The following is a 21,939-nucleotide window of genomic DNA, read 5'->3' on the forward strand; positions in this document are numbered from 1 at the left end:
TCCCAACAGCCAAGGGTCTGTTTTCTGAAATCGTCCTCAAGAAAAAGACAAAAAGCCTGCTCCCTAGGAGGCGGGTTTTCCATTATAGATTTCCGATTCCTTTTTAACCTACTCAAGTATCAGACTGAACTGAATTCGCACCTCATGTCCTTCCTCGCTTTTCAGGCTCTCCAGCCAGCCCATAGCTACCAGCTCCTGTGCCTTTCTGCCAGAAACCCAGATATGCGCATGCTCCTGCAACCCCTCCCCCGACTAGGCCCCTCCCCGCAGCCCCTACGTCCCTCCATTTCCGGGCTTGGCGCGTACTCCGGCAAAATTACTTTAGTTATGCAGGTGGCGCCTTTCCCGGAGCGCGCATGCGCCTAGATTCTTTTTTGTTGCCGGGCATGGGAGTAGAATGGAGGAGGAGGCAGGAGAAGGAGGCGGGGCGCTGGCCGTTTCTCGAGTCACCATTGGTCTATTGAACGGCGACTCTTCCGGAATAGAAGTACTCTATTATGCGCTCAACTCTCGGGGACTGGGGGAGGTACCGGGCGGAACTCAGGTAAAGGGTGCGCACTTGTGGCCGGGCGGCGGTGGCTGCTGTGGGGCCAAGGGGAGGAGGTTGGCCACTGGCCTGTCTCCTACCCGCTGAAAGCTACTCTTTGGAGGAGTAGAGAGGGGAGACTTGGAATCCGCTGCTGCATTCCCCGGCACTTAGTCTGTGCTGCTTGTTTTCATCTGCCGCCGGCCTTTGGGGATGATGCGGAGGGAGGGGAGGGGAGGGGACGGATGGAATGGGGGGGGGGTGTAACGTCCTCCCTCGTGGGTTGATCCATGTGCTGGAAGAGAGTAGAGATTTTTCAGTCTTTCCCCTTTTCCGACCCGCTTTACTCTCTGTTGAGTGGCATTTGGCAACGGAGAATTTTGTAAGTTGTGGGCTACTTTAGGCAGAGACATAATAAAGTGGATCTTAAGGGACTCGGATTTGAGGGTTAAATCACAATGCTGTGTGTTCTCCAGCAAGTTATTTAACCTCTTCCCATGTTAAATTTCTCTCATTTGTGAACATTTGAGAATTTATCAGCAAGCCTTCTTGTCCAGTTTGTGAAGGTTAAGGAGGTGAACTCAAGGACTTTGAGCTACTTGGATGAATGGGACCAGGTAAATAGGAGTAACATTTTGAACCTCATTGTCATGGATCTAGATCATCTGGAAAGTCATGCCTTTGATGAATTCCCTTCTGGTCCATAAATCAATTAAGCTAAACAGAAAGATGTGGTATTTACAACATAACGATAATGACAATATGGTGTAACTATGTAGTATATCTTTTTAGGAAAAATCTGTGCAAATTTTTTTTTTTGGCAGGAGTGGTGTGTTGGGATATTGTTATTTAAACTGCACATTGGTAAGAAACAAAGACTAGCTATTACTTGAAACTAGATAATGAATTGAGATTCTGAAGTCACTGGCCTATCTTTCCCATCAAATAGTAGTCTTTAAGAGCCAGAGGCGGGGAAAAAGAGCCAGAGGGAACTCTCCAGTGGATGGTGCTGTTTCACATTTTTATCAATGACCTGAATTAATTAATCTGCAAGTAATAGGCTTATTCTTGGTTTAGAGGAGTTGGGGTGACTAAGTGATCTGGGCTAGAGTCACATAGGTACTAAGTGTCTAAGCAACTCAGATTTTCCCATCTTCTATGGCCCAGGACTCCAAAAGTCTGTTATTTGCCTCTAGACTGTAATAGAGTTTTCCCCTTTAACCTCAAAGGGTCAACTAGGTGAAAGTTAAGCTATGAATTTTGGTTTAATGTCAGGAAAAATTTCCTTTTGATTAGAATTATCCAAAAGTCAAATGAGTTTCCTTGAAAAGCAGTCTTCCTCACTGGAGATTGTCAGGTAAAAGGTGAATGGGCAACAGCACTCAGTGACTTTGTCATAGAAGGAATTCTTGTTTTAGTATAGGGTTGGACTTTTTTATACAAAGCAAATATTGGAGGGTGGATCAGGGAATACAGCTTTAGTTCATTACAAACTATTTGAAGATTTTAGCATAATTTTTACTCTTTCATCAGTTACTAAAGCTCAGAATATGATTGGGGGGATGTGGAAGAAAAGGGAGAATCTAAAATAACCATTTTGAGGGGAGAAAGGGTAATTTAGAATTGTGGCATTCAGTATACAAACTTTTGGTGTGAAAACTTTCATTAAAGAACATAACTCCTCTGCAAATTATGATCTTGGATGATTTTCTGAGGAACTGACAGGTTTTGACTTTTATAGGGTCACATAGTACATCGTGATTAGAATTTTAACACAACTTGTTCTGATCAAAGGCTATCATTCAATCAGTCAATAACGTTTGTTAAGAGTACTTTGTGCCAAGCATTCTACTAGAGATACAAAAGAGGCAAAATTTTTTCCTTTCTTCAAGGAGCTTACTACAAGATGGTAGAGACAAACATGCAAATATATATATGTATATATATGCACATAAAGTAAGCTATATTTATAGTATATATTTTTAGATATATTCTATATAGTACAAGTTGTTGAGAGTCATATATTGCTTGTTGTAATAAAATATTTCCTAATATTTAGGTCCATTCAAAAATTGAAATGGTCTGCATCAGGAGTTAAGGCATTTGGACTTCAAGGATAGACTTGATGATGACTTTTTTTTACTTAAAGATTTGATTTTGAGTTTTGCAATTTTTCCCTAATCTTACCTCCCTCCCCCCCCAAAAGGCAATTTGCCAGTCTTTACATTGTTTCCATGGTATTCATTGATCCAAATTGAATGTGATGAGAGAAATCATATCCTTAAGGAAGAAAATATAACTTATAAGGGATAGCAAGATCAGAAAATAAGAGATCTTTGTTTAAACTCCACAGTTATTTCTCTGGATACAGATGGTATTCTCCATTGCAAACAGTACCAAATTGTCCCTGATTGCTGCATTGATGGAAAGAGCAAGTCCATCAAGATTGATCATTGCCCTCATGTTGCTGTTAGGGTGTACAGTGTTTTTCTGGTTCTGCTCATCTCACTCAGCATCACTTCATGCAAATCCCTCCAGGCTTCCCTGAATTCCCATCCCTCCTGGTTTCTAATAGAATAATAGTGTTCCATGACATACAGATAACAAAATTTGCTAAGCCATTCCCCAATTTAAGGACATTTACTTGATTTCCAATACTTTGCCAGCACAAAGAGGGCTGCTATGAATATTTTTGAACAAGTGATGTTTTTAACCCCTTTCCATCATTTCTTCAGGGTATAGACCCAGTAGTGGTATGATTGGATCAAAGGTTATGCACATTTTTGTTAACCTTTGGGCTTAGTTCCAAATTTCTCTCCAGAAAGGTTGGATGAGTTCTCAGCTCCACCAACAGTGTAATAGTGTCCCAGATTTCCCACAACCCTTCCAACAATGATTATTATTCTTTCTTTGCATTTTTCTAATATAATGATTTAGAGCAATTTTTCATATGAGTATGTATTATTTTGATCTCATCTGTAAATTGCCTTTTCACATCGTTTGACCATTTGTCAATTGGGGAATGACTTTTTTTTTAAATTTGACTCAATTCTCTGTATATTTTAGAAATGAGTCAGAAGCATTAGTTGTAAGATTGTTTCCCAGTTTACTACATTTCTTTTGATCTTGGTTACAATGGTTTTGTCTGTGCAAAAGCTTTTTAATTTAATGTAATCAAAATCATTTAATTTGTTTTTAGTGATGTTCAGCATCTCTTCCTTAGTCATAAACTGCTTCCCTTTCCATAGATCTGACAGGCAAACTATTCCTTGATCTTCTAGTTTGCTTATAATATTGTTTTTTATGTCTAAATCCTGTATCCATTTTGATTTTATCTTGTTATAGGGTGTGAGTTGTTAGTCTAATCTAAGTTTCTTCGATACTAACTTCCAGTTTGAAGAGAGTTTTTACCCCAATAGCTGGACTCTATGGGTTTATCAAAGAGCAGATTGCTATAATTGTTTCCTGCTATTGCACCTAGTATATTTCACTGGTCCACAACTCTATTTCTTAGGCAATACTAGACAGTTTTGATGATTGATGCTTTATAATATAATTTTAGATCAGGTAGGGCTAAGCTGCCTTCTTTTGTACTTTTTTTTCATTGAATCCCTGGAAATTCTTGACTTTTTATTTCTCCATATAAATTTACTTGTGACTTTTTCTAACTCATTAAAGTAATTTTTTGGAATTTTGATTGGTAGGGCACTAAACAGGTAGTTTAATTTTGGAAGAATTGTCATTTTTATTATATTAGCTTGACCTATCCATGAGCAGTTGATGTTTACCCAGTTATTTAAATCTGATTTAATTTGCGTGAGAAGTGTTTTGTAATTGTTTTCAAAGTTTCTGAGTCTGCCTTGGCAAATAGACTCCCAGGTATTTTGTATTGTCTGAGGTTACTTTGAATGGGATTTCTCTTTCTAGCTCTTCCTGCTTTATCTTGCTAGACATATATAGAAAAGTTGAGGATTTATGAGGGTTTATTTTATAACCTGCAACTTTGCTAAAATTGCTAATTGTTTCCATTAGTTTTTTGGATGATTTCTTGGGATTCACTAGGTGAGAAAGTTTTGTCTCTTCCTTGCCAATTCTAATTCCTTTAATTTCTTTTTCTTCTCTAATTGCTGAAGCTAACATTTCTAATACAATATTGAATAGTAGTGGTGATAATGGGCATCCTTGTTTCACCCCTGATCTTACTGGGGGATGCCTCTAGCCTCTCCCTTTTGAATATAATGCTTGTTGATGGTTTCAGATAGATACTGCTTATTATTCTAAGGAATAGCTCATTTATTCCTACACTCTCTAGTATTTTTAGTAGGAATGGGTGCTATATTTTGTCAAAAGCTTTTTCAGCATCTATTCATCATTTCATTTCTGATAGGTTTGTTATTGATAAAATTAATTATACTAATAGTTTTCCTAATATTGAACCAACCCTGCATTCCTGAGATAAATCCTACTTGGTCAAATTGTATTATACTAGTGATAACTTGTTATAATCGTTTTGCTAAGATTTTATTTAAGATTTTTTGCATCTACATTCATCAGGGAGAAAGGTCTATAATTTTTTTTTCTGTTTTAACTCTTCCTGGTTTAGGTATCAGCACTACATTGGTATCATAGAAAGAGTTAGGTAGAGTTCAGTCTTCCCCCTTTTTTCCAAAGTGTTTATATAGAATTGGAACCAATTATTTCTTAAATGTTTGGTAGAATTCATTTGTGAATCCATCAGGCCCTGGAAATTTTTTTTCCTTAGGAAATTCAATGATGACTTGTTGAATTTCTTTTTCTGAGATAGGTTTGTTTAGGTATTTAATGCCCTCTTCATTTAACCTAGGCAACTTATATTTTTGTAAATCTTCGTCCATTTCACTTAGATTGTCAAATTTATTGGCATTGAGTTGTGCAAAATATTTCTGAATTATTACTTTAATTTCCTCCTCATTAGTGGTGAGTTCACTGTTTTCATTTATGATACTAGCAATTTGGTTTTCTTCTTTCTCTTTTTTAATCTAATTGACCAGAGGTTTATCAATTTTATTGGTTTTTTCATAAAACCAACTCTTGATTTTATTTATTAATTCAATAGTTTTTTTAGTTTCCTTTTTATTAATTTCTCCTTTAATTCTTAGAATTTCTAATTTGGTATTTAATTGGGGGTTTTTAATTTTTTCTTTCTCTAATTTTTTTAGGTTGCATATTTACATCATTGATTTCCTCTTTCTCTAATCTATTCATGTAAGCATTTAAAGATATATTATCTCCCCTGACAGTTGGTTTGAGTGAAACCCATAGGTTTTGGTGTGTTGTTTTATTATTGTCATTATCTAGGATAAAATAATTTTTTTATTTAGATTTTTTTGTTTGCAAGGCAATGAGGTTAAGTGGCTTGCCCAAGGGTACACAGCTAGGTCATTATTAATTGTCTGAGGCCGGATTTGAACCCAGATACTCCTGACTCCAGGGCTGGTGCTCTATCCATTGTGCCACCTAGCCACCCCTAAAATAATTAATTCTTTCCATAATTTCTTGTTTGATCCACTCATTTTTTAAAATGAGGTTATTCATTTTTAATTGGTTCTGGGTCTGTATCTCGCTGGCCCAATATTGCACATGATTTTTATTGCATTGTGATCTGAGAAAGATGTATTCACTATTTCTGCCTTTCTGCAATTCATTATTAGGTTTTTATGCCCCAGTACATGGTCAATTTCTGTTTAAGTGCCATGTGCTACAGAGAAAAATGTATATTCCTTTCTATCCCCATTCAGTTTCCTCCATAAGTATATCATATCTAGGTTTTTCTAACATTCTATTTTCCTCCTTAACTTCTTTCCTGTTTATTTTTTTATTCGATTTATCTAAATCTGAGAGCAGGAGGTTGAGTTCTCCTACTAGTAGAGTTTTGCTGTCTATGTCTTCCTGTAATTCTTTCAGCTTCTCCTCTAAGAATTTGGATGCTATTCTATTGGGTGCATACATATTCAGTATTGAAATCACTTTATTGGCTATGGTACCTTTTAGGAGGATATAGTTTCCTTCCTTATCTCTTTTAACACTCTCTGTTTTTGTAGCTGCTTTGTCTGAGATAAGGATTGCTACCCCTGCTTTTTTCACTTCAGCTGAAGGAAAATATATTTTGCTCCAACCTTTTCCCTTTACTCTATGTATCTCTCTACTTCAAATGAGTTTCTTGTAAGCAGCATATTGTAGAATTCTGGTTTTTAATTGACTCTGCTATTTGCTTATATTTTAAGGGAGAGTTCATCCCATTCACATTCAAAATTATAATTACTAACTCTGTATTGCCCTCCATGCTATCTTCCTTCTGTCTATATTTCCCCCCCTTTTTTCCCTTTATCCAAAATCCCCAGTGTTTTGTTTCTCAATACCACCCCTTTCAGTTTATTTGCCCTCCTATATCCACCTCCCTCCTCTTTCCTCCTCCTTTCCCTTTTTACCTTTTCTCTTCCCTTCCTTCTGTTAATTCTCTATTTTCTCCCCTCCTTGTCTACATCCCCCTCCCCTTTTCCCCTTTCAATACTTGAAAGGTAAGATATTTTTTAACTGTAAGCCAAGTTGATGAGAAGATTCATCTCCTCCTTTATTCCTCTATTACCATAGGTCTTTTGCCTCACTTTATGTAATGAGATTTATCCCCATTCGGTCCCCTTCCTCCTCCTGTGTCCTTCCTGTCCCCCTTTTTAAGTAGGAAGTATTTTTAGATCATTATATCTGAGTCATAGAAAATTTGGAGTATCTGTCACTTCTGGCTAGGTATATTCTCTCTAATAGAGTTACAGTTCTTGAGAGTTATTAGAGTCTTTCTCCCAAGTAGGGTTATAGCCAGTTTCATCCCATTGGATAGCAGTCTCATGGATAAGTCATGAGTGTCCATCACTTCTGGCTAGGTATGTTCTCTCTGTTAGAGTTATAATTCTCAAGAGTTATGAGAATCTTTTTTTTTTCCATGCTGGAATATAGTCAGTTTCAGCTTATTGAAGAGCAGTTTTTTTTCTTTTATCCCCCCCCCCCCCACTTTTTTTACCTTTTCATGTGTCTCTTGAACCTCCTGTTTGATGTCCAAATTTCCTGTTTAGCTCTGGTCTTTTCATCAGGAATTTTTAGAATTCTTCCATTTCATTTAAATGTCCATCTTTTCCCCTGAAAAAGAAAGCTCATCTTTGTTGGATAATGAATTCTTGGCTGCATTCCAAGCTCCCTTGCTCTTTGGAATATCTCATTCCAGGCCCTTCAATCCCTAAATGTTGATGCAGCCAGGTCCTGTGTAATCCTTACTGTGGCTCCTTGGTATTTAAATTACTTCTTTCTGGCTATTTGCAGCAAGATAGTTTTTTTCTTAATTTTTTTATTCTTTCCTAATCTATTTACATATCATCTAGGTACCAGGCCTAGAGTCAGGAAGATTCATCTTTCTGAGTTCAACTGTGACCTCAGACACTTAATAGCTTTGTGATCCTGGGCAGTCCCTTAACCCTGTCTGCCTCAGTTCCTTATCTATAAAATGAGCTAGAGAAGGAAATGGCAAATCACTCCAGTATTTCTTCCAAGAAATCTCCAAATGGAGTCATAAAAGTTATGCATGACTGAAAAAAATGCTATACTATTTCACTCTCCACAGAAACAATTCCAAATCCCCTATATGCCACAGTGTTTCTCCACTTCCAGCTGAGAAATTTGCCTTTTTCTTTATTGAAAAACTTTAAAAACACCTCAAAACTTGTTGACATCATCTTCCAGTCTTTCCTTATTTTCTGTAGTTACTGGAGCAATGTGGTCCTCCTCTTTGACAGTGTGACAAAAATCTTTTTTCCTCCTGTCATCTCAGTTGAATTGAATCTATAATCTTATCCATTCTCTCTCTTCTTTTTGTTTTTTTGTTTTTTGCAAGGCAATGGGGTTAAGTGACTTGCCCAAGGGCACACAGCTAGGTAATTATAAAGTGTCTGAGGCTGAATTTGAACTAAGGTTCTCCTTAGTTCAACCAGCTCCAGGGCTGGTGTTTTATACACCACCTAACTGCCCCCATTATCCATTCTCTGTTGAATCTTTACCTTTCTCCCAATTACAGGTTCATTTCCAACTGACTTCAAATGTGTCCAAATCTCCCACATCTTAAAAAAAAAAAGTCTTCATAGTATATTTCTAGTCCTTCAATCTGTTGTCTTATATCCCTCTTTCTTTTCTCAGCCAAACTCCTTGAAAAAATTGATTTCTCTTCTACTTTATAATACCTCTTTTCAATCCATCCTCTGGTTAAAATTTATTTTGCTTATGACTAGTCCACTCTTGAATCTACTATCCCTTTTATTCCTCTCTCCCTCTTGATTTCATATTGAGTGAAATGAATCCAACCCTGTGAGAATATATGTATATGTTTCTCTGTGTGTGTGTGTGTGTGTGTATTCTTTTCCTCTAAAGTAAAAGTCAAGCATCTCATGCTCTTCCCATCCCTTTTTCTCTGTTTATACATTTATTCCTTTCATATTGTAACTTTCTCCATTGTAGTTTTGATATATCACAGGTGTCAGCATAAGAAATTAAATGGGAGTTTTTTGGGAAGTTTTGCAGAAGCCACAGATGATACTTGAAGGCCAGGAGAAAACACAGAGTCTATGACCAAATACTTAATCCAAATTTTACAGTAAGGTAGTGTAAACACCCCATAAAAGACAAAAGAAAAGCAAATTCAGACTTCTCTGTTACAAAGGGAGGGTCAAAAATTTTTATGTGGTTTTCCAATTGTGCAGTTCCTGTGCCCCAAACCCCAGCTATGTGGATGGAATAGCTGTATAGTTTTCTACTTGTATACCTTGATTATATGAGGTATATTTCTCTCTTCTCTCCTCTCCCTCCTTTCTTCCTTAATGTATTTCTTTTTGCTCTCCCTTTCCTTTTTTCTTTTAAAATCATTAGTACTTTCTGTCTCAGACACTTAATAATTGCCTAGCTATGTAACTTTGGGCAAATCACTCTTAACCCCATTGCCTAAAATAAAATAATATCAACAAAACTTTAAAGCAATGATAGTGACACTACCACCACAACCACCCTCTGTCTAATTTGACTCCCTCTATAATCCTTTTGGCGGTTAGGGGCCTTAGTGGATAGAGTCATCATTCTGAGTTCAAGTTTGACTTCAGCCACTTTCTGGCTGTGTGACCCTGGATGGGTTAATATAACCCTGTTTAGCTCAGTTCCTCATCTGTAAAATGAGCTGGAGAAGGAAATTGAAACCATTCCAGTATCTTTGCTAAGAAAACCCCAAATGGAGTCATAAAGAATTGGACTTGACTGAGCAACAAAAATATCCTGTTAATAAGAGATCTGAAGGATTCTTGTATACTTTCTCTCTGTTAGAATGTGAGTGACATGTATTCTTTCCCTTAATTAGGATGTAAATACTTCACCTTGCTATTCCCTTATGATTGCTTATTTGTGTGTGAGAGAGAGTGTGTGTGTGTGTGTGTGTGTGTGTGTGTGTGTGTGTGTGTGTGTGTGTGTCTGTGTGTGTGTGTGTGTATGGGGGGGACTTTCTGTTGGTCTAGTGATTCTTTTTTTTAAAATGGTATTTTATTTTTCTCTAGTAAAAATAATTTTTAACATTTTTTTTTGTAAGGCAGTAGAGTTAAGTGACTTGCCCAAGGTCACATAGCTAGGTAATTATTAAGTGTCTTGAGGCTGGATTTGAACTCAGGCCTCCTGACTCCAGGGCCAGCGCTCTATCCACTGGGTCACCTAGCTGCCCCTAACATTCATTTATAAATGTGTTCCAAATTCTCACCCTTCTTTCTTTACCACTACTCCCCCCCAATAGAGAAGGAAAACAGTTCATTATAGCTTATATGTGTAAGTCATGTAAAACATTTCCATAATAGTCTTGCTGTGAAATAAAAGCACAAACCAAAAAAAAAAAAATTAAAGAAAACCCAAATCCTTAAGAAAAATAAAGAAAAGCATGCTTCAGTCTGTATTTAGATACCATTAGTTCTTCCTCAAGGATGGAAAGCATTTTTCTTACAATATTGCTATTACTTTGTACATTGTACATTTTTGCATCAGTTCATGTAAAACATTCCAGGTTTTTCTAAGAGCATCCTGCTCATCATTTCTTAAAGCAGAATAGTATTCCATGATAATCACATACCACAATTTGTTAAGCCATTCCCCAAATGATGAGTATTTCCTCAATTTTCAATTCTTTGCCACCTCAGAAAAATATCTGCTGTAAATTTTTGGTACATACTGATCTTTTTCCTTTTTGTTTTTTATCTCTTTTGGGATAGTGTTACTGATAGTGTTACTGTAGTGTTACTGATGGGTCAAAAGAGTGTGAATGGCTTTATAGCCCTTTGGCATAGTTCCAGATTGCTTTATAGAATGATTTGAATCATCATTAATGTATCATTTTTTCCCACACCCTCTCCAACATTTATCACTTTGCTTTTTTGTCTGGTTAGTCCATTTAATAAATATGAAGTAATACCTCAGAATTGTTGTAATTTTCATTTCTCCAATCAATAGTGAATTAAGATTCTTCACATGGCTTTGGATAACTTTGATTGCTTCATCAGAAATCTGTTCATGTCTTTTGATTATCAATTGGGGAATGATTTTTATTTTTATAGATTTGACTCAGTTTGAGAAATGAGACATTTATCAAAGAAACTTCCTTCAGAAAAGTTTTTAGTTAGTATTACTAACTGTACTTCTCTCCATCATATTCCCCAACCTGTTCTTTTCTCTCTCCTTTCACACTGTTCCTCCTCAAAAGGGTTTTCCATAGTTCCCTCCTTTAATCTCTCCTCCCTTCTATCACTCCTCCCCCACCCCACCCTTTTCTCTTATTCCCTTTCCTTCCTCCTTTCCTATAGGGTAAGATAGATTTCAATATTCAATTATATGTGTATTTTATTTCCTTTTTTTTGAGCCAATGCTGATGAGAGTAAGATTCACTCACTCTTCCTCTCAACTTCCTTCCTTTTATCCTCTCCTATGAAAGCTTTTTTGTGCTTCTTTTATGTGAGATAATATTCCCCCCCACAATTCTACCTCTCCCTTTCCCCCCAGTATATTCCTCCGTCATCCCTTAATTTAATTTTTTATATCATCCCTTCATTTTCACATCTGTGTGTTGTCTTGGATCATATATGCTACTTCTAAGTACCTTACTAATGAGAAAGTTTTTATGAGATACCAGTATCATCTTCTCATGGAAGAATGTAAACATTTGAATCTTATTAAGTATCTAATGTTTTCATATTTTCTTCTTTTGGCATCGTTTTATTTTTTTCTTGATTTCTCATAAAATCATTAGCTTTCATATGTACAAATCTAATTTTTAAGTTTTTTCAGTGAGTTTTTGCAACATCTGTTCCATTTTTGTGCCTCTTTTTCCATTTGGTCAATACTATACTTTTCAAGGCATTCTTCTCTTTTTTGTACCTCTTTTACCATTTCAGCTAGTCTATTTTTAAAGTGTTTTTTCCTTCATTTCAGTTCTTTCCTCATTTTTGATAATTTTCTTGTATCAATCCCAGTTCTCTTTCCAATGTTTTCCCTACCTTATTTGATTTTAAAAACCTTTTTGAGCTCTTCTATGACCTGAGACTAGTTCCTGTTTTTTCTTGGAAGTTTTGTATGTAGGAGCTTTGACTTTGTTTTCTACTTCTACGTTTGTGGTTTGATTTTCCTTGTTTCCATAGTATCGCTCTATGGTTTGAATGTTTTTCTAATGTCCGCTCATTTTTGCAACCTATTTAGCTTTTAATTCTTTGCTTAAGTGGGCCTCTGCTTCCAGAATGGAGGAGGCACTATTCCATACTTCTAGGGACCTATAAGTTTTTCAGTTTTTCCAAGATAGTATGATCTAAAGAGAGGTGTGTTCACTACCCCACCCCCGGTCTGTGAGCAATCGTGGGCTCTCTTTTATGGTCCGGAACTGTGTGCTCTCCTCCACTCGAGCCACAAGCTTGGGTATACAACTGTTCCTTCTTGCCCTAGGACTGTCCTCAGGATTTGGACTTGGATCTGAGGATGGGCAAAGCAACAGAGTTCTTCCTGAGTGCTAGCAAAGAAAGCCCTATAATAATCTTCTGACCAATTGTTCAGCCCCCTTCCCATCTGTGACCTGAGAGCTCTGGAAGCAGCCACTTCCTCTGCAGATTCAATAGGTTCCAAGACCTACTACTAGTTTGACAGGATTAAGTCTGTCTGGCATGGCTTGCACACTCACCATGGTGTGACAGACATTTCTTGCCGACCTTTAAGTTACTTAGATTGGAAAATTATTTCATTTAGTCTTTTTTCTGGGTTCTGTCACTCTAGATTAGAGTCATAATTTAAAGGTAATTGGAGGAGTTTATGGAAAAGTAAGCCCCTGACTTTACTCCTCTATCCTGGCTATGCCTGTAGTCTAATGATTCTTTTTTTTTTTCTTGATCTGTTTTCTATAGTCATTGTTTTTCATATAAGATATCTTATATTTTCATGTATTTTTCTTTCTTTTGACTATTTTAATATAATCTTGTGCCTCATAGATTCATTGACTTCTCTTTGACCCTTTCTAATGTTCAAAGAATCTGTTTCTTAGGTGAGGATTTTTATTTCTTGTGCTTGGCTGTCGATTCTTTTTCCAAGTCCTTCCTCCATAGATTTTGTTTTGTTCTGTTTTTATTTATTTTTTCATCCATATGCACAGGTATATTTTTAAGTTACAAAATTTCCTTCCACCCTCCCTTCCCACCACCCTCCCCTCAGCAGGGAACAGTTAGGTTAGCATTGTACATATATATTTTGGATAAACATGTTTATAGATTAGTCATTTTTGGTGTGAGGAATTAGGATTAAGGGAAAGAGATACATAAGAGCTAATTTTTATAAAGTGCTCATCAGATTCTGAAAGGATTTTTTTTTGTTTTGTTTTGTTTTTCTTCCTCTGGATGGGATAACATTGTCCATAGCCAGTCTAATGCAGCTGTCCTAGCTCTCTGGACTACTGAGAGGAGCTGCTTCCATTAAAGTTGTTCATCTCACAATGTTATTGTTAATGTGTACATTGTTTTCTTGGCTCTATTCCTTTTACTCAGCCAGATCCTGTAAGTCATTCCATGCCAGCCATTTATGGTTTCTTATAGAACAATAGTATTCCATAGTATTTATGTACCATAACTTGTTTAGTCATTCCTCAATTGATGGGCATCCCCTTAATTTCCAATTCTTTGCCATTACAAAAAGAACTGCTACAAATATTTTGGAACATATGGACCTTTTCTCATTTTTTATGTTTTCTTCAGGTTATAGATCTAGAGTTGGAATTGCTGAGTCAAATGGAATGAAAATTTTTATTCTTCTTTGGGCATAGTTCCATATTGCTTTTCAGAAAGGTTGGATCCATCCACAACTCTACCAGCAAGTGCATCAATGTCCCAATCCTCCCACAGCCTCTCCAACATTCATCATTTTCCATTTTTCTCATCTTGGCCAACTGATAGGTATGAGGTATTATCTCATTGTTGTTTTAATTTGCATTTCTTCAATCCATAATGATTTGGAGCATTTTTTCATATGATTATATATATATATATATAGCTTTAATTTTGTTGTTTGAAATTGTCTTCATATCCTTTGACCATTTATCAACTGGTGAACCTCCATAAATTTAAAATTTTTTTCTTTTTTCAGTTTTGCCTTTCAGCTTTCTCATTTACTTAAAAAATCTCTTGCTTTATTTCTTCTAGGAATTCTCATTGTTCCCAAATTATGTTTTTCTTTGAATTTTACCCCACTTGTTTTGGAGTCATTACCTTTTAGTTTTGTGTTTTGGGCATTTCTGTTATCATAATAGTTCTTCATGGTAAGGTTTTTTTGGTTGCTATTATTGACACATATTTCAGACTTTACTTCCAGAATTTGTACTTTTTTACTTGTACTGGTACCTGCTCACTTTTGGAGGTAATATCTGGGACTCAGTTGGTCCTGTTTTACATTTTCTTGTGTCCTGCTGTTGTTCCTTCTATCTTTCTCTCTTAAGGATCTTAGATGCAGCTCAAACAGGGGACTTGTTAACTTTCAGTAGGCCTCAAGTTGTCTGATCTTGGAAAATTCTGATAGTTACCCTATTGGTTTGAGTTTTGCCTGCTCTTAACCTGCTTTTGGGTCTAGGCAATCTAACTGTGGACTTACTATGGATCGATCTCCAGTTGACCGTATTGGACCTATTCACCTTCATATAATTGTGAAGGTCTATAGGTTCAAACTGACATATAGTTGGAGGCTCTTCTATGATCTTAACTTCCTGCCCTGGTTATTCTCGGTGATTTCTCTTAGTATATAATGTAAAGACTTTTGAATAGCAGTCAAAAAGACAAGTTAAAATGTGACTTCAGAAACTTACTTGTGTGACTGTGAGAAAATTGCTTAACCTTGATCTGTCTCACTTTTCCTTATATATAAAATGGGGATAATTTTTCCTAATTCTAGGTTTTAGAATGGTAAAACTCAAATGAGATGTTTGCAAAGTGCTTTGCAATTCTCTTTGTAAGTACTATAATTTTAATAATAATATATAATAATGATAATAATAATTATTATTATTATTTCCTTCCTACAGACTTCAGACTGAGATGGGGGGAGGGTCAGAGCAACACAACTGCTGTTATTTGCCTATTACATAATCTCAGGCCTGTCACTAGCCCTCCATTCCTAAATACATGTCCTCTCCTCAGACCCCACTGGTTTGGAGATCCAGTTTTGGGGTATGAGCAACGAAGTTGCCAGTTGGCACCTCTTTCTTGCACCCTATGTAACATCAGAGCCCTTGGAAGGCTCAGCAAGGTGCCCTCCCAGCTAGATCCAATTCCTACTGTCTAAAGACTCCCATTTTCCTGTAGTTAACTAGGCTGGAAAAATGTTTTACTGTGATTTATACTTTCCACTTAGTATTTAGTCGGGTGAATTTTCTAGGTTGTGGTGGAATAATTGTTGCGGGAAGCTAGACTGAACAACTTTCTACTCCACCATCTTGGCTGACATCTCCCTTGTTTCATTTCTTTTTTTTTTTTTTAGGTTTTTTTTTTTTTTTTTGCAAGGCAAATGGGGTTAAGTGGTTTGCCCAAGGCCACACAGCTAGGTAATTATTAAGTGTCTGAGACCGGATTTGAACCCAGGTACTCCTGACTCCAAGGCCGTTGCTTTATCCACTACGCCACCTAGCCATCCCTGTTTCATTTCTTAATACTTTTTTTTTTTGAAAGGCAAACGGGGTTAAGTGGCTTGCCCAAGGCCACACAGCTAGGTAATTATTAAGTGTCTGAGACTGGATTTGAACCCAGGCACTCCTGACTCCAAGGCCGGTGCTTTATCCACTGCCACCTAGCCGCCCCACTTAATACTTTTTTATTTAACTATTAAATACCCTTTACTCCTTTAAAATTATGTTCATATAAACTTTGTTGTCTTTCAGGTTACCTAACAAATATAGTAGGCATTTTGTGATTTATTCAAATGAAATTTCTCTGATAATTTCTTCTTTATTTTTATTAATACTAGAAATATTTATTATTTTTATTGATTTCTTTTGATATTCAGCAGTCTTTCCAATGTTATTTCAACTCTGTTTCTTCTTCACAGTATATTTACTAAATATGTCATAATGTCATCTGCATTCCCTTACTCTTTCATTTCACAGCCTAGATAAAAAAGCAGAACATTTAATTTCCTACCTTATCCATTCTACTTTATTGATTTTAATTTGCAACATCCTTTTCTAGGAAGAATTGTTTTTATCTCTTTTTCTTACTCCTTTCCACTTCAGGTATTGAACTTATTCTAAGGAATGCTAAATTTTGTTGAAGACAGAAGGGAAACCCTATTCTGGTGGGGGAGGACAACCTGAAATTATTTCTTTATATTTCCCTTCATATCATACCTTTTGGTTCCATGTTAGCCTCTTTTTGAACTATTAGACTACTATTTTACCCTGTTTGAGATATGTTTTCCTAGATACCTACCTTTATTTTCCCTTCCTGAAATTTGGTACTGGGATACCTGACTTGATCTTGTAGAAGCTGATTTCCAGAAGTTCAGAATTTGCTATTGACTTCTTTACCCCATCTTATAATCAGGATTCCTTGAGAGACCTTGGTCTCATCTTGAATCCTCTGTGGAGTTGTATCATGCTTCTCTGTTTCTGCTCGTTCTGTCCAAATCCCACTTTGTGATCTATTCTTTTTTCCACCACTTCAGAGATAAGGGAAGAAACTGAAAGCCTTTCATCAGTCCTCTTACAACCTGGACCCTGAACCATTCTCCTCTCCTCCATAGATAACTTTCCCCTATATTATCTTTCCTGCTATCTATAATAATGGTTTAATAATGAAGTATAGTATTTTAAATGCCAAGTTAAGTAAATGAAATGTTAATTTACTTAGTTTATTATACTTTCAGATTCTCTTGTGCCATTGGTCCCACCTTGTCACATTATCACTTAGATGTCTAAATTTTTTTAGAAAGATTTTATTTATTTTGAGTTTTACAATTTCCCCTCCATTCTTGCTTCCCTCCCCCCACCCCTCACAGTAGGCAGTCTGTTAGTCTTTACATTGTTTCCATGGTGTACATTGATCTCAGTTGAATGTGATGAGAGAGATCATATCCTTAAGGAAGAAAAATAAAGTATAAGAGATAGCAGAATTACATAATAAGATAACTTTTTTTTTTCTAAATTAAAGGTAATAGACTTTGATCTTTGTTCAAATTCCACAGTTGTTTCTCTGGATACAGTTGGTATTCTCCATCGTAGACAGCCCCAAATTGTCCCTGATTGTTGCACTGATAGAATGAACAAGTCCATCAAGGTTGATCTTCACCCCTATGTTGCTGTTAAGGTGTACAATGTTCTGGTTCTGCTCATCTCACTCAGCATCAGTTCATGCAAATCCTTCCAGGCTTCTCTGAATTCCCGTCCCTCCTGGTTTCAAATAGAACAATAGTGTTATTAATTTCCAATTATATTCCAATTTCCAATTCCAAATATATTAATTTCCAATTCTTTGCCACCACAAACAGGGCTGCTATGAATATTTTTGTACAAGTAATGTTTTTAACCTTTTTCTGTCTAAATATTTTTTAAGAAAAACAGTTAAGTACAAATCATTCCCAGTTCCATGACTTTCAGCTGTAGTCTCTTGAAAGTAAAGGATTTATTTTTTAGAATTTTATTATTATCTTAAAGGATTTAACTTTCTATTGTTTGATTTATTTGTTAAATATGCTGCTCAACCCCAGGCTTTTTTTGAAGGAATGATTACTTCACTTTGAGTGAATAGAATTTAGACCAGGTTTGGCAGCATACATTATTTTGGGTGTTGGCTGATGTTCTTTGTTCATTGAAATATCATCTTCACTTTAATCTTTTTATCCCTTGTCCCTAATAGCATAGAGTTATACTGCTGCACTGATGAGTTCTCTTTCTTTGTTTTAGGGGAAAAAAGGTTTGTTTAAGTATTGTTGTGGTTAGCAGAAGCTAAGGGAAAGAAAAAGTAAAGGTATCAAGCAGCAGCCACTGCTGGGGCATGGACATGGACATGGACATGGACACCATGAGAGGATGAACACTATGGAAAGGTATAGGAGAATGAGAGGTTTCCTGGGGAATCATACTCCCCAAAAGCAGGCAAGCTTTGCCTGAAGACAGACCAATGAATACTCTTTCTTACTTGAAGTTTGTTCCTTAATGCTTGTGTTTCTTCTGCATTCTGGTTCTTATAGTTCAATGTATCTTTTGCTTTAATTTTTTTAAATTTTAGCTTCTTTTTATTGATAAAATTTAATTTAATACATCGACAAATTAGTTTGTCATAGTCTCTGAAAACAAGTAAAATAATAACAAAAAATAACAACAATTGATGGTACATTCAGGTATTTGTTGAAAGAAAGAAGATTGTATTAATCTTAATATTATTGACCTATCTTTTATATTTAACCTAAATTTTATTGGTGCTAAATGTTGTCTTTAATTAAAAAAAATTAATTTTTTCCCTCCTATTCTAATTGTGGGGAACAAAAGAGAACAAATTCCCTTAAACAATTTGAAACCAGGTTGTAAAGAATTTAATAGGCCAAACCAGAGGAGTTTATACTTGATCCTTTAAGTAATAAGGAGCCATCAGTTTTGATGACCTTATCAGAAGACTGAGAGAACGGCACTGGATTTAGTAAGGAAAATATCATTGATGATTTTGTAAAGGACTTGGCAAAGAAGCCAAATTGTGGGGGACTGGAAAGTAATTAGAAGGAGAAAGAACATTTTTTTCTAGGTTATTAGCTATAAAGTAGAGGAGAAATGAAGATATTATAGATATGGTAGTCATGTGAAGGATTTAAAAAAAATTTTTAAAGCATAGAGAAGAGACAGAATATTTTGAGAAGAGCCAGTATATATTGAGGCTGAAAATTAGATTTGGAATAGAGAGAGGGCAATCAATTAAAAGGGCAAGCTCCTGAATGACACAGTAAGGTATGAGAACAAAGGCACAAGTAGAAAAGTTGACTTTACCAAGGAATTTGGTAAATTTGACTTTACCAAATGCCACCTCATCCTTTGAGACTAGAGTAAAGGAGAAGAGCCTGGGGAATGATGCTGAAAATTTTTAACGAATTGGGTGAGCATGAAAGGGAAATGTTGCTGTGGTTTTTAAAAAGAAGAGAATGAAATCTTGAAACTATAGGTTTGATTTCTGGCTAAATTCTATAATGTCTTATTAAAAATATAGATAGCGAACATTTAGAAAAGGAAACAGTGATCAGGAAGAATGAACATTTGTGAAGAATAATTCATGCTAGACTAACCTCATTTCCTCCTTTGATGAAGCAGCATAGTATAGAAGATTTAAAGGGAGATTCAGGCGACTTTAATTCAAGTCTCTTTTGTGAACACAGGCAAATTAGTTTACCTCTCTGTATGCCAGGCAGATGTCTAAGATTATAAATGAGTTACTAAATTATGTAGGTGGAAGAAGTTTTCAGACAGAAATAAGAAGTCCAGATTCTCCTTCTTCACTTCACACTTCCTCTCAATAAGCAGATACATCATAGTTCTGTGGAATACTCTACATAAAGTTTAACTTGCTCTTATTCTAGTTGTGAAAAAAAAGATGGAAAGATTTTGGCTAGATAGTGATATATTGATTATTATTATTTAGGGAATAATTGGTGTTTCATAGACAACATGGAAAGCATAATTTCCCATAGTTTTTCCCCCATGGAGCTATGTTAGGCTTGGTATGTTTTTGTTGACATTTAAAAAAATGTAATTCATGAAGAAGCATGCATGGTATCCTTATCAGATTTATAGGTGACAAAAGCTGTTGGGATAGCTAATAGTCCTAAATGCGAGAACACAATTCAATATATGTCATTTGGTATTGTAGTTTTGAAGTCCATATTACTGAATTAAACTTTAATCCCCCATCACCATCCCCTCATATGTTTCCTTCATTTGTTCTTCATTAGTACTTCCTTTTATTTTTTATAATCCTTCTATAATCTCTTAATTTTTAATCATTTTGTTTCATTCAACTGAAAAAATATATTGGTATATTAATAATTTACATCTTACATGCTTTGTATTATTATTGATTGCTTCATTATCTAGGATTCATTTTTTGATAGGTTGATAAATTGATTGTTGAATTGATAGTTCATGTGCTTAGTTAGTCATATTAAATAAGATTATTTCATTCTGAACCAAGCGTATAATTTATTTGTTGATAGTTATCTTTGAAATGTATCTCCTGAGGAAAATTGTACCATTATTTTGTGGAGTTTGACTCTTGACTTGCTATGAAAAGATCCAGGATCCTGAATCCCAACAAACTTGGATACTCAGCAGCACATAAAAATTGAGGGGTTCCCTGTTTTAATAGACTGTTTCATTTCAGTGGGAAGTTTTTGGTTATGAGAGTGATTTTTGTTTATGTATGCAGGTTGGGTTTTGTGTGTGTGTGTGTGTATGTACACAGGTTGGGTTTCAGAATTATAGATGTAGGGTGGCTAGGTGGCACAGTGGATAAAGCATGGGCCCTGGAGTCAGGAGTACCTGGGTTCAAATCTGGTCTCAGACACTTAATAATTACCTAGCTGTGTGGCCTTGGGCAAGCCATTTAACCCCATTGCCTTACAAAAACCTAAAAAAAAAAAAAGAATTATAAATGTACAGTCTTCAAAACTGTCTGGTATTGGCTAAGAATAGAGTTGTCGATCAGTGGAATAGACTAGATGCAATAGCAGGAAATGATTATAATAATCTGCTGTTTGATGAACCCAAAGAGTCCAGCTATTAGGATTAAAAACTCTCTCTTTGATAAAAACTGTTGGGAAAATTGGAAGTTAGTATGGAAGAAACTTAGATTAGACCAATACCTCACACCCTATACCAAGCTAAGATCCAAATGGATACAGGATTTAGACATAAAAACAATATTATAAACAAACTACTTTACCTGTCAAATCTATGGAAAGGGAAACAGTTTATGACCAAGGAAGAGATAGAGAACATCATTCAAAACGAACTAGATAATTTTGATTACATTAAATTAAATTACATTTGATTACATTAAATTAAAAAGCTTTCTCACAGAAAAAACCACTGTAACCAAAATCAAAAGAAATGTAGTAAATAGGGAAACAATTTTTGCAACTATTATTTCTGACAAAGGACTCATTTCTAAAATATACAGTGAACTGAGTCAAATTTTCAAAAAAATAAGCCATTCCCCATTGACAAATGGTCAAAGGATGTGCAAAGGCAATTTACAGTTGAGGAAATCAAAGCAATCCATAGTCATATCAAAAATTGCTCCAAATCATTGCTTATTAGAGAAATGTAAATTAAAGCATCTCTGAGATTAGCACCTCACACCTCACAGACCGGCCAATATGACCAGAAAGGACAGTGATCAATGCTGGAAGGAATGTGGCAAATATGGGGCACTAATACATTGTTGGAGTTGTGAACTCATCCAACCTTTCTGGAGAGAAATTTGGGATTATGCCCAAAGGGCAACAAAAATGTGCATACCCTTTGACCCAGCAATACCACTACTGGGTCTATACCCTGAAGAAATTATGGAAAAGGGTAATAATATCACTTGCACAAAAATATTCATAGCAGTCCTGTTTATGGTAGCAAAAAATTGGAAATTAAGTGAATGTCCTTCAATTGGGGAATGGCTTAACAAACTGTGGTATATGTATGTCATGGAATACTATTATTCTATTAGAAACCAGGAGGGATGGGAATTCAGGGAAGCCTGGAAGTATTTGCATAAACTGATGCTGAGTGAGATGAGCAGAACCAGAAAAACATTGTACCACCCTAATAGCAA

General features: G+C 35.8%; 1 protein-coding gene across 12 annotated transcripts in view; it reads left to right on the forward strand.

The window, feature by feature from the left end:
- MIPOL1 (mirror-image polydactyly 1) overlaps positions 1-21,939 on the forward strand; it is a 540,848-nt gene that overhangs the window by 39,978 nt on the left and 478,931 nt on the right. For 5 of the 12 annotated variants that reach the window (XM_074213409.1, XM_074213402.1, XM_074213414.1 and 2 more), the window contains exon 1: positions 452-544. The exons of 2 other annotated variants lie outside the window; for them this stretch is intronic. The gene's annotated coding sequence lies outside the window, so the exon portion shown is untranslated. Of the gene's footprint in view, positions 1-451; positions 545-816; positions 1,144-13,003; positions 14,047-16,159; positions 18,179-21,939 lie in introns of those variants that run through there. 5 more of the 12 variants (XM_074213403.1, XM_074213406.1, XM_074213411.1 and 2 more) reach the window with 5 other exon arrangements.

The sequence above is a fragment of the Macrotis lagotis genome, chromosome 1, assembly GCF_037893015.1.
Source record: "Macrotis lagotis isolate mMagLag1 chromosome 1, bilby.v1.9.chrom.fasta, whole genome shotgun sequence".
In the NCBI taxonomy this organism is placed as follows: Eukaryota; Metazoa; Chordata; class Mammalia; order Peramelemorphia; family Peramelidae; genus Macrotis; species Macrotis lagotis.